The sequence below is a fragment of the Hippocampus guttulatus genome, chromosome 18, assembly GCF_054856545.1.
Source record: "Hippocampus guttulatus isolate MCC_2025c chromosome 18, RoL_Hgut_1.0, whole genome shotgun sequence".
NCBI classification, from domain to species: domain Eukaryota; kingdom Metazoa; phylum Chordata; class Actinopteri; order Syngnathiformes; family Syngnathidae; genus Hippocampus; species Hippocampus guttulatus.
Window position 1 is genome coordinate 12,265,593 of NC_141278.1, and position 12,457 is coordinate 12,278,049.

General features: G+C 41.2%; 1 long non-coding RNA gene across 2 annotated transcripts; it reads left to right on the forward strand.

Moving 5' to 3' along the window:
- The first annotated feature begins 2,046 nt into the window (after positions 1–2,046).
- Positions 2,047–7,000, forward strand: LOC147191265 (uncharacterized). Of its 2 annotated transcripts, none has more exons than XR_015103724.1 (4): positions 2,047–2,174; positions 2,250–2,346; positions 2,422–2,500; positions 6,733–7,000. It is a non-coding gene; the product is annotated as an uncharacterized LOC147191265 (long non-coding RNA). The 2 variants fall into 2 exon arrangements; XR_015103723.1 differs by lacking the exon at positions 6,733–7,000 and adding an exon at positions 2,576–2,648.
- Positions 7,001–12,457: the final 5,457 nt, after the last annotated feature.

Below are 12,457 nucleotides of genomic sequence, written 5' to 3' on the forward strand. Positions count from 1 at the left end.
AATCGGAATTGTTATTTCAGTAAAGATTTGCATTTTGCATGTAGAAAACTGATTCATGATTCCACGTTGATGAGAGCATTAAAATGGGGAAAAATAGGACAAAAAAATATAAAAGGAAATTCAGAAACGATCAAAAATGCTTGAGTAATCATGATTAATTTTTAGTTCATTTGAGTTAATTATGACAGTTGCATTTTTAATTAGATTAAATATTTTAATCATTTGACAGCTCTAAAAATGGTGCCGCGAGAGTGGCTGCCTTTCCAGCAGCTCCTATATTTTGTTGTTCTACTTCTTCCTTTCATAACTTTGCTGCTGCGAATTGGGAATTTCTCCATCGCGAGATTAATAAAGGTTTTCTTATCTTATATATATATATATATATATCCATCCATCCATTTTCCGAACCGCTTGATCCTCACTAGGGTCGCGGGGGGTGCTGGAGCCTATCCCAGCCATCTCCGGGCAGTAGGCGGGGGACACCCTGAATCAGTTGCCAGCCAATCGCAGGGCACACAGAGACGAATAACCATCCACGCCCACACTCACACCTAGGGACAATTTAGAGCGTCCAATCAGCCTGACACGCATGTTTTTGGAATGTGGGAGGAAACCGGAGCACCCGGAGAAAACCCACGCAGGCCTGGGGAGAACATGCAAACTCCACACAGGGAGGCCGGAGCTGGAATCGAACCCGGTACCTCTGCACTGTGAAGCCGACGTGCTAACCACTGGACTACCGGGCCGCCCTAATATATATATATATATTATTTATATTACACATACATACATACACACACTGTATATCCATCCATCCATTTTCCGATCCACTTTATCCTCACAAGGGTGCCGTACTGGAGCCTATCCCAGCTGTCTTTGGGCAGCAGGCAGGGGACACCCTGAACTGGTTGCCAACCAATCGCAGGGCACACAAAGATGAACAACCATTCGCACTCACGGTCACACCTCGGGACAACTTGGAGCAGGGGTCGGGAAACTTTTTGACTGAGAGCCATGAAAGCAAAATATTTGGAAATGTATTTCAGTGAGAGCCATATAATATTGTGTATTTTCAAAATGAATGCAACATAATGTCCGTATAATAAGCCTCTGAATGTATTCTTTGAAATAGTTTTGTTATAATACTCACTATTAATGGAAATGGTTTTCCGTTCCTCACTGTTGCTCAAGATCCAGCAAAGCTAATGGACTTGTAGTCACCTTGCCGGCGGGTCCATATGTGGAGTTGCTGCTGGCCATCTTGCACCCTGCTCAGTATCTTGCATGCTTCCTTTCTGCTGTCTCCCGCAGTGTGTTTTGATTCGAACGTAGCATGGTGTCAAAGTGCCGCGCTACATTCGACCGTTTCATCGATCGTATTTTGTCATTGCAAATTAGACACACCGCAGAACCTGTTCTCTCCACAAAAGTGAATGCTTCGGTCCATTCGTCCTGAAGTGGACCATACTCGTCATCTTTTTTTTTCTTTTCACCAACTGCTTTGTTATCTTTGAGCGAATGACCAAGGCAGACTGATTCAAAAGGGGGCGTTTACCTGTTGACCCAGTAATGGCCAACGTAGGCCAGTATCATCCAATTAAAATTGCTCGTGCAGCCCTGAACAGGACATCAGCAGTGAAAAATCTATGGATGGATTAAACAAGTGAAAATATTTTGTTTTTATCTGCAAGCCAGAAGCAATCATCCAAAGAGCCACACCTGGTTGGCGAGCCATAGGTTCCTAACCCCTGATTTTTTTTAGCATCGGTGTTCAAGTCTTACTTGATTTTCCCAACCACCCGCAGCACTGCGTTCCCCTGAATTTGTATTAAATCCACGAATACAGGACATGTGGTACTGTGTTTCCAGATAAAAACACCTTGTGTTAAATCTTCGTGTCCAGTTGCAGTTGTATCGGTACAGTAAACATTCCCATCCCCGGAATTCTATGAAAAGGAATTTCCTTCACCCGGAATAAAAACCTATGCATTAACATTTTGACTACGATATTACACGTTATCGGAATTTACGTAAGCGGACATTCCACTAGCCGTAACCCGGATGGCCGCGGCAGCTTAAATACATGCAATGCCCACCCGATGCGACGGAAAGACACGATGGAAGACACGTTTTCACTTTGCCTTTTTCTATCATCAGATCTGAAATGAGGACGTGTAAGTGACTTTTTATTGGCGTGCGTTTTACTCTAATTGCGAAAGATGTTAACTATATTCACTTATGTCCCATAGATCGAGGCACTAGCTTAAAAAGCAGTGCCCACTCGACACGACGGAAGAAACGTGTTCGCTTCACCGTTTTCATTCCTCAGATCCGAAACGACGACGTGTAAGTGAGTTTTTATTGGTGTGCGTTTTATTGTAATTGTGAATGATTTTAACTTTATTCACTTACGTCCTGTAGAAAGCGGCACCCACTCGACACGACAGAAGAAACGTGTTCGCTTCGCCGTTTTCATTCATCAGATTCGAAACGACGACATGTAAGTGACTTCTTATTGGCGTGCGTTTTACTGTATTTGCGAAAGATTTGAACTTTATTCACTTGCGTCCTGTAGATCATGGCATCGAAACGTAGAAGAACTGTAATGACTGTAGCGGAGCAAGTAAAATGCATCCGTTTGAGCGAGGCTGGACACAAAGTAAAAAGCATCCAGGAGACACTTGTAGTCAGAAAGACGCAAATCTACGAAACTTTAAAAAAACAAGGCATCGATTCAACTCCTGATGACAAGCCACCATCCAACAAGGAAGCAATGCAAATGGCAACAAAAATCCTTGTTGGATTCTCTCCAAACAAGAATCACCAGACATCGGTGACCAATGGGACAGTTACTTGCAACTAGCAAGAAAACTGTATGACACACAGGCAAACACTGTCATAAACCAAAGAATGCATCCAACAAAACAATCCAAAATAGACACATTTTTTCCCAAGACAGAAAAAATAAACATTAAAATACTGTACGTATTGAACTGTTGTGATTTTTTGGGGGGGATACACCTGTATTGCAGTTTTTGTTATATAAACACTTTTTGGACAGTGTATTTTTGCATTTTATTGATTGTGTTGTTACACGTGCATGAGGAATTTCTGTTATCAGGACAGATTGGACAGCGCAAACACAAGTCCGTACTAGAGAATGTTTACTGTACTCGTCAGGACTTCTCGTCCGAGTTTAGTCTGCTCTTAGCTTCCTCGAATCAAGAAGTGTGAATCGCTTGCTGGGATCAAAAACAGGTTTAGAAGTCAAGTTAAAAAAAAAACGATTTAAATCAGATTTAAGTTGGTAAAATTATTAAATGCTCTATTGTAAGTGAATATTGATTGAGTCTGAGAGTAGAGTGATATAGAAATGTGCCAGTGAACATTGACTTTTTCCTTTCAGATTGCGAAATGCCAAATGAACAATCAATGACAATTTTAAAATAAATCAAGTTAAAACTCACAAAAAAACAAGGGGTGGGACTAGATTAGTTTTTTTTACTTCTTACTTCCTTTGACCATGTAAATTGTGTTCAATTATCACTATTTGTTTTTATTTTTTTAACTTCCCTTGCCTTGCTCCCAAATTTCTGTTATCTGTTTCTTAGTTCAATAAACAAACAACCCAAAGAAGGCCCTTGTGAGGATAAGCGGATCAGAAAATGGATGGATGGGTGTACCGTGCCTCAATAACAATGTTTGTGATGCATGCTTGTCCAATTTTTTTTCTTAGTGTCAAAGACAGGTCCAACCTGAAATGCGTGTTACATAACTCACTGCACAGGGTGTCCTTGATTTCGGGCAGAGTTTCCTTCCAACGTTGTCAATATAACCTGAAATTTTAAATGAAAATATGCTGATCACTTTACAACCTGTCAGTATTTTAGTGTACATGTGTACAGAAAAACGGCTTTTGGCCACGAATGTAAAAGACACGCAAAAGGGTTGTTCTTGTGCCAAGTGAAAATAAACTAATTCAATTAGATCGTGGCTCGCGTCGTTCAACCCTGTCGTCAATCGAGGACTCCCGTTTGATTGACATTACAATAGAAGAAGATGCCGACAACAGATAAACTACCTGCGTAATCATGCTAAAAGTACTTCATACTTTATTCTGGAGTTCCCCGCTAACTTGAGTTAGCTATAGCTTCAGCACGCTTGCAAACACGAAAGAGTGAAAAACTATCACGGACAATGACTAAATACACAAACATGTTCTGGATCCATTGGGATGTGGAAGTCTTCTGGTACACTCTTTTGTAAATAGCTCAGCAACTCCGGGGTGAGTGCCATTACGTTCGGAAGCACCACTGCGGACTGCGCCTCCACTCACAAAATGGAAGTCCAGCCAGCCGCCACTGCGATTGTTAATACTCTACATTACGGTAATGTGGGGCATGGGAGCGACATTGGCCACATTCAAAATAAAAGCCTTCCAACTCATGTATGCACGTTTTTCTTTTGGGTTTAAAAGAATGTAACTAAATAATTTCTTGGCGGTCAACCAACGATGAGTTCACCCAGGGAGAATGAAATCTGCCAGAATAGCACCAAGAAGCGTTCCAAAGTTGAGATAAAAAAATAAAGTCATTGTTAACTCTACTTCAATCGTTAAAAGAACTAACTTTAGTTATCCCACAACTAGACCAAGTCTGAGGCAATCCCAAGTATCCAACCACAGTACTTTCATTCAGATCTGTTGCCCCATTTCAAAATAAAAGGCCTCGGATATCAGCAATTTTAATGTTTTAGCCTGATTTAAAAAAAAAATCATTAAAAACTGAGTTTTAGTTATCCCGCAACCCCACCAGGTCTATGGCACACTGGGATACCCCAGGTATCTAATAAGACAACTTTAATTATGATTATCCTCTCTGGTTAAGAGATGATAAAAACTGATGTTGTGAGATAACAACATTGATTTTGGCGTTTCGTGTGCCCAAGACCTTGTGTGGTTCCAGAATACAGAATCTAAAATTCTTTTTTTAATAACATTTTATTAAAATCAGGCAAAAAGGTCAAAATGTCAGATTTTATCGCAGTGGTTCTTAACCTGTGGCTGCTGATGTAATGTTCACTGTTAATGCATAGTTTTCAAACATTTTCCCTTGAAACTTTTGAATTTCAGAATTCTTGATTATTAATATCAGTCAAAATAGAAAAATGGGTTCCCCTGATGAACGTTTACGGAACCCAAAATTTCCCATTGGGTAATCCGATGGAACCGAAAAACGGTTACCGTGAATTTCCGAAATCCTCAGGCTTGCTACTGAATTATTTAAATTTTTGCAACATTTGTTTATAATTGTATGTATATGTTGTTGTTTGTGTTGTTATCATAGTAGACCATTTCAGAAAGCAAAATTTGGGACTCTCTAAATGCATAATGGGACTCAGACTTTTCTGATCGAGTCCCTGGGACTTGGCGGGGGGAAACTGTAAAATTATCACTGATATATATATATATATATATATATATATATATATACAGTATATATATATATATATACCGTATTTTCCGCACTAAAAGACACACTGGATTATGAGGCGCACCTTCAATGAATGGCTATTTTGTAAAAAAAATTCATACATTAGACACTTCGCATTAAAAGGCGCAATCTACAATGCCTCCACTAGATGGTGCTACGCTCCTTCCATTCAACTCGAGAGGCGTCCGCTCAACTTGAGAGGTGTTCATGACCGCCTCTGAAAAATGTAAATAAACTACAGTACTGATCAGGGAAAGACAAACAATACAATAACCAAAAGCGCTTGCAAAAAGTTCAAGGAAGAAATTCACCCGAGACTGTCAAACGAAATGCCAAGAAACCAATTCACGTAAGCAAGAACAAATAACGAGAACAAAAACATAAAACCCAAAGAACCAGAACAAACACGACCAAAGGAGAGGTCTAGAAAAATGATCACTTGAGCAACAGCAGTAGCAAGGTCAAACAATACTCCGACAACCTGCTGAACATTTTTTGGTCCTCAAATACATGGCTCCCTAATGACCGAAATAGCAGCAGGTGTACGTACACCCAGCAGGTTCTGCCACCTGCTTGGGAAACAAGAACAGGAACATGACACACGAAGCAAATAAAAGAGACAGTATGCCAGAGAATCAACAGTGTGACAAGACAACGCTTCCCGAGTGTCTCGTCACGCTGGACGGGGCTGCGAAGATGCGCAGCCAATCAGCTCACGGGATAAATCCACTTCTGCTATAATTGGTCGACGTCACACCGGAAACCAATCATGCACCTTGAATGAGTGCCCGTTGCAGATACAGTATAGGATTGTACAAAACCTCCCAGTCGTTCATCTTTTTTTTTTCTGAATACAGTACTTTGGGGGTCGGGGGGAGGGGGGGACGTAATGGACTGAAGCAGCGATAAATGAGGCGCGATACAGCAAGGGTTGACTGTATAATAATCGCTCTTTTTTTCGCGGTTCAGAAATGCCCCGCGAAAGGTGAAAAGCACGAGGCAGAATTTGCGCTCTGGACTTTTCCACCACTCAAACGTCTTTTCACAAATAACCAAGAATAAAAAATTAAATAAACCTCCACCATGGATAAAAATAATAAAAGAAAAATCCACCACTAATATGTGATGCTGGTAATGTCACATATTGAGTTGTAGTCTGAACTCATCTAGCTCTCCGAGTAACCTTCATTGAAATTATAAACCATAATTCCATGTTTGTTTGTTTTCTTGTGTCTTACAGACATTAGCAAAGATGTTTGCCCTGAGCGGCTGGATGCAGAGCCCTCTCACTTTAAAGAGGAAGAAGAACAGAAGGCCCCCTACATTAAAAGTGAAGAGGAGCCAGAGCACCCTTGCACAAAAGATGGTGACAATACATCAGCAAATATTGACGATGATGAGAATGATGATGAGGATGAGGAGTCCAATAGTGATTTGACATGTTACACTGACAACAAACCTTGGAAATGTTCTTTGTGTGGCAAAACGTTTGCTTTAAAGAGTGCTTTGAAAACACATGTGAGAACCCACACTGGTGAGAAATTGTTCACCTGGTCAGATTGTGGCCGGAAATTTTCACGGAAGGGACGCTTACAAATTCACACAAGAACACACACTGGTGAGAAACCTTTTTCCTGCTTAGTTTGTGGCCAAAGATTCTCTCACAAAGAAACCTTTAAAAAACACACCAGAACACATACCAGTGAGAAACCTTTTGCCTGCACGGATTGTGGCCAAAGATTCTCTTGGAAGAGACACTTAACCACACAAGAATCCATACTGGTGAGAAACCTTTTGCCTGCTCTGATTGTGGCCAAAGATTCTCTCAGAGGGGACCCTTAAATGATCACAAAAGAACCCACACCGGTGAGACACGTTTTTCATGCTCAGATTGTGGCCAAAGATTCTCTCATAGCGCACACTTAAAAATTCACAAAAGAACCCACGCTGGTGAGAAAGCTTTTTCATGCTCAGATTGTGGCCAAAAATTTTTCTCATAAGGGACACTTAAAAGTTCACAAAAGAACCCACACTGGTGAGAAACCTTTTGCCTGTTCTGATTGTGGCCAAAGATTCGCTCATAAGGGAAGCTTAATTAACCACACAAGAATACACACTGGTGAGAAACCTTTTTCCTGCTCAGTTTGTGGCCAAAGATTTTCTGAGAAGGGATCCTTAAATGCACACAGCAGAACACACACTGGTGAGAAACCTTTTGCCTGTTCAGTTTGTGGCAAAAGATTCTCTCAGAAGAGATACGTAATTGACCACACAAGAACTCACACAGGTGAGAAACCTTTTCCCTGTTCAGTTTGTGGCCAAAAATACTCTGACAAGAGAACCTTAAAAACATCGCTCCATCTCAGCAAGCTTCATCAGGCTGATTGTATTTTATGTGCCTTCTTTTTGGGATCCTGAAGTTTTCTTTTCCTTGAGTGCATTGAATTTTTTTTTGATGAGTTGTTGTAATGAATTCGAAAATTTTGCATTGTTATTGGTGTTATAATACTTTTGGATTCTTTATTATACAGTCAAGCCTTGGTTTTCGAATGTCTCGGTTCTCGACCAATTCAGTTTTCAACCAAAAATTTCGAGTTTTTATGCCTCGGATGACGAACAAATTTCGGTTCTCGAACAAACTGAGCGCACTTGAATGTACCATTTGACTCCTCTCGCCTTCCTTACAGGAGGAAGTGATGTAGACGAGGAAGTGATGTAGACGAGGAAGTGACGCTTCCTCGTGTTGCTTTCCATTGTGAGCAGATGTGTTCAGTAAACATTTTTATTTGAAAAAGAGCGTGGTTTCGGTTTTCGAACAATTTCGGTTTTCGAACAGCCTTCTGGAACGGATTATGGATGAAAACCGAGGTTTGACAGGAGTTAGTTTTTATTTGGTTTTGCGTGGTGGTTTTTAAATGTTGTTCCTTATCATTAGTTCTCAGAGAGGTTTGGTTATTTGTTTTCATTCTTTGTTTTTTTTTCTTTTTTCTAAATTAAACCATCCTTGAATGAATAGTCCTCCACATATCCACATATGGTTTTCATCATCTTAGATTGGATGTGATCCTGAACAAAATGGACATTTTCCATGTTGTCATGAAATGTGTGGGGGTGCCATATGTATTGTTGTTTGATACTGTGTGTTGCTTGCTGGCCAAAAAAGTTGTCGTTGCTCAAAAAGCTTGGATCAGCCAAGTCTTTTTCAAATCCCTACCTCAAGATTGGAGAGATTCATGACTGGTGAGGCACATTTCCCTGCAGTGAGAAATTAAAATAGGAGCCCAAAAACAGAAGGTTTGCCCGTATTTAAATGTTTACCTTTTGTTTGTTTGTTTTCATTGAACAAAAATATCCAGTAATAAATTGACAGACCGTGATGGTAAGTAAAATTGTAAGAAAGCAAAATCAAACAGTCATCATACGGGACAATTTAATGTTCAGAGTGCCTCGAGAAAGGCTTCCTTCACAATATCGGCGTCTTTGAATGGCTTGTTATGTTTGGCAAGGACGTGACTGACCTGATATTAAGTAATAGTTGCTGCCTTACTCTGCGTCTTCGGTTTGATAAAGATTGACTGTCGTGCTGCAAGATGTGCTTTCAAATCCCACACTTTTGTGGCACGTAAAAGTGTTTTTGCAGGGAAATCTGTCTCGTAGCTCCTGTGTACCGTTTTGAAATGTCACTCCAGATTGGCTTTCTTCGGCAATGCCACCGTTGCATTGCAAATCAAACAAACAGGCTTTGAATGAGAATAAACAAAAAAATAATCTTGCTCCCACTCAGGTTGAAAATGGCAGTTCTCTGCTGTTTTCCTCTCAGCCATGTTGACGTTTCGGGGTGAAAACAGCTGTGATCGCTTGCTGCTCACTACTGTTGAAAAACTTCCAGCAGCGTTTACAACTCATCGGGAAGGAAATTAACTATTGGCTGTCCGAAACTTTGCTGAATGATGTCATCAGGGGAATGGCAAACAGGCAATTGTAAACCTGGCGGGATCAGCCAGCAGTGGCTTCATTTGGGGTAGGGGCCACAACAGCACTTGGCGCTGCTCATTGAGAACGTGCTTTCACCGCAGACTCCAAAAGTCTCCAATCACACCAGAAGAAGTCGCTAGATTGTCACCAGTCACTTTTTTGAAAAAAGAGTCACTCGAGAGGGTCTGAATACTCACTAAATATACCGTCAAAGTCGCTAAGTTTGGCAACACAGGCTTCATGTCATGAAAAAAAAGGGTTTTTTTCCCAACACACCTCGCAGTCGCCTTGGGATCAGTCGACTGGTCGGGCACCCCTGATCTATGTCAAAAGCTTTTTTTAAATCGAGAAAAATCCCAACAGTAAATTCTTTTTTGTCTATATTAGTGGCTCAAGCCACTGAGGTGGTCCGTTTTTCTCTGAAGCCATATTGATTTTAATTTTCACTTAATAGCACATGTTTCTCTATAAAGTTATCAAGTCTGCATGAAAATAGTTTTTAAAAATATTTTTGAGAATTGTGGTAATCGTGATATTGGTCTGTAGTTTGTAAACAAATGCCTTTCTCCACTTTTATAAATTGGAATGACATTAGCAATTGATGATGATACAGCTTTGAATGACAAGCTGCACACACACACACACACGCACACACACACACATATATACATGCGTGTGTGTGTGCGTGTGAAAGGTCAATTTCTATAATCTGTTTTACTATTGTCATATCAATATTAAAGCAATCAGTTGACTTTTTATATTTTTAAATGTTTTTACAATATTTAATGCTTCTTTATGATTCACAGCAGTGAGGAACATTGTGGAAGAATTTTTAATTACCTGTACGTGTCTTTTTCAAACGAGTTTATTGGATCAGGAATTTGATTCGCTAGGTTACTGCCGATGTTAACAAAATACTCATTAAATTCATTGGCTATTTCTGCAGTTTTCTCAAGAATAGTATTTTTGTCGATAATAAAGTACAGTACTCTGGATGATCTACTTTTTTAGAGCTATTTCTGATTACAATATTTTCCATATTTCTTGTGTGTTGCTTTTATTCTGCTCTAATAATGCCTGATAATGATCTCTCTTACTCGTTCTTATCATATTTACTAATTTGTTTTTATGGGTCTTGTAGTTTTATTAGTTCTCAATTTTATAAACAATTTAAAAAATGTTTTTCTTTTTACATGCGTTTTCTATACCTTTCATTATCCATGGCTTACTTCCATGGCCTCACCGAACTCTTCCCACGCCCGGGTTTTTGCCTCGGCGACCACCGAAGCTGCGTTCCGCTTGGCCAGTCGATACCTGTCAGCTGCCTCTGGGGTCCCACAGGCCATAAAGGCTCGATCGGACTCCTTCAGCTTGACGGCATCCCTTACTGCTGGTGTCCACCAGCGAGTACGGGAGTTGCCGCCACGACAGGCACCAACCACCTTTCGGCCACAACTCAGATTGGCCGCCTCAACAATTGAGGCACGGAACATGGTCCACTCGGACTCAATGTCCCCCGCCTCCCTCGGAACATGGGAAAAGCTATGTCGGAGGTGGGAGTTGAAACTCTTTCTGACAGGGGATTCCGCCAGACGCTCCCAACAAACCCTCACAATACGTTTGGGTCTGCCAGGACGGACCGGCATCTTCCCCCACCATCGGAGCGTACTCACCACCAGGTGGTGATCAGTAGACAGCTCCACCCCTCTCTTCACCGAGTGCCCAAAACATGCGGCCGCAAATCCGATGATACAACCACAAAGTCGATCATCGAACTGTGGCCTAGGGTGTCCTGGTGCCAAGTGCACATATGGACACCCTTATGCTTGAACAAGGTGTTCGTTATGGACAATCCGTGACGAGCACAGAAGTCCCTCACCTAGGACCTGCTTGCCATGGGTAACCCTGCCAGGGGCATAAAGCCCCAGACAACTTAGCTCCTAGGATCATTGGGACACACAAACCCCTCCACAACGGTAAGGTGACGGCTCACGGAGGGGTGACCTACAGCCCTCACGGGATAACAGAGTTTCAATTTATCAGAATATTTTCAAAACGGTCGAAAATGTCAACATGTTCCGATCATGCGTTCAGATCAACTTGTCAGAAATCAGGTCAATAAGAAGAGGAGCTCAAAATGTCATATTTGAGAGGCATTTTGATTGATAATTGAACATTCGATCTGAATGCCAGTAGTGTGGTTGTTTACCCGGCGTGCCCTCGTGTGTCGACAACCTGGTGTGGTTGCGCGATCACCCAGATTGATTTTTTTTATATCAGGTGAATCCACTTGAGAACGCTTATTGGTGCTGTTCTGAGAGATCTTGTTCTTCCTCGGTGAATTTTTACCCGACAGCCAAGAAATTGCTTATTTGATATTTTTATTCATTTCTTTTAACCCAAACAAATGACGTTTATGCATTAGTGGAGTCGCTTTTATTTTGAAGGAGGCCAACGCTTATTGACAATCGCAGTGGCGGCTCACTTGACTTCGATTTTGCGAGTGGAGGCTGGCTTGACCGCAGTTAACTCTGCTGGGTGAGGAGGCATGTCGCTTTGTTTCGCGGTTAGGAAGCTAGGCTAAGTAAGCAAACCTCCAAAAAAAAGTTTATTTTAAATCCAGGAAAAAATGATGGACGTACTGCACCGAGGCTTCAGTGCGTTCAGTTCTAATGACGAAGAGGGAAAGAAAGAGATTTTCACGGGTGCATTTTTATAATTAAATGCGTGTAGGTAGCAACGACATACGGCAACTCCTTACAGACAAACTTTATCCCAACACAAACCTTTCAAATACACGCATACGCGCGTGCACGTTAAAACAGCCTGTAATTTGTATTTTTTTCTATTGCGTGTGTGTGTTTCTCTGTGCGCGCGCGCGTTGTTAAATAATGGTCATTCGCGCTTGACATAAAGTTTGTTTATATTGATTTGCCGTAGGTTTGTTATTCCCCCTTCTCCCCCGCCCACTGTTTTTTTTCCAATTAATT